The sequence below is a fragment of the Ursus maritimus genome, unplaced genomic scaffold (genome assembly GCF_017311325.1).
Source record: "Ursus maritimus isolate PB19 unplaced genomic scaffold, ASM1731132v1 scaffold_28, whole genome shotgun sequence".
NCBI lineage: Eukaryota > Metazoa > Chordata > Mammalia > Carnivora > Ursidae > Ursus > Ursus maritimus.
Window position 1 is genome coordinate 13,975,186 of NW_024425341.1, and position 1,123 is coordinate 13,976,308.

Genomic DNA, 1,123 nt, shown 5'->3' on the forward strand with positions numbered 1-1,123 from the left:
TGTTTCCCTCAGTGCTTTGAGTTTTACCCAAGTATCAGCTTTCTGTTTGGTCTGGCGTCCCTACTCTTCACAAAATGGCTGTAAGCAGAAACCAGGATAACCAGCTTCTTCATTTATATCAGGGGCAAGAGAAAGTGTTTCTCCATTCAACATGCAATAAAATTCTTGATCTTACTCTACTTGGACTATCTTAGGCTATCTAGGCCTATCATTGGCAATCACTCAGCATAAGAAAGGGAGGATCCTGATAGGCTAAGCCAAATTAAAACTCACTGACTGTAAGAAGTAGAGTCAACCCCACCAATAATATATGGCTGGTATAAAAAGTATATTTGAATATGTACCTACATGTGAACAGTGGGATGCTATTTTGAGATCGTAAACTATTTTCCCCATTGTTTCTGTACCCCATGGGCCTTCTCCCTGCCTCAGCTGCCAGGGCATCTCATCTTTACTGCCACAAGGGAGGAATGATGTGACAGAGCACAGGCTAGAAGAGTGAAGTCTTGGCTTTTGAGTTCAGAAGATTTGGTAGAACACAATTAGTTAGTGCAACTTTCCCCCTGAAGTAGGAGAATAAAAGTGTCAAAGAAGTGAGGTAAATAGGTTATGTACCCATTGAGACAGAACCTCTCACCACATCAGAAATGAAGGAGAGAAGAGAAGAGAAATGATAGACACTCTAACAATAATTGAGGAATCCAAGAGCAGAGTGGCCCTGGTCTGCTCTCTACAGACCTTCCCAAGTAGTTCCTGAGGCAAGGCCATTGAGCTCCCCCTGCTTCAAGAGGGTGCCAGAAGTGCTTGGGTGGTGAAGGGCTTTCAGCAGCCCCACCTGGGTTCCTACAGCAACCAAAGGGATGTTCAGGAACAGTAAAATGACTTTTTTTTTAAAGATTTTATTTATTTATTTGACAGAGATAGAGACAGCCAGCGAGAGAGGGAACACAGCAGGGGGAGTGGGAGAGGAAGAAGCAGGCTCACAGTGGAGGAGCCTGATGTGGGGCTCGATCCCACAACGCCAGGATCACGCCCTGAGCCGAAGGCAGACACTTAACCACTGTGCCACCCAGGCACCCCAGTAAAATGACTTTAAATCTGCTTTTGAGGGATGCAGGAGTAG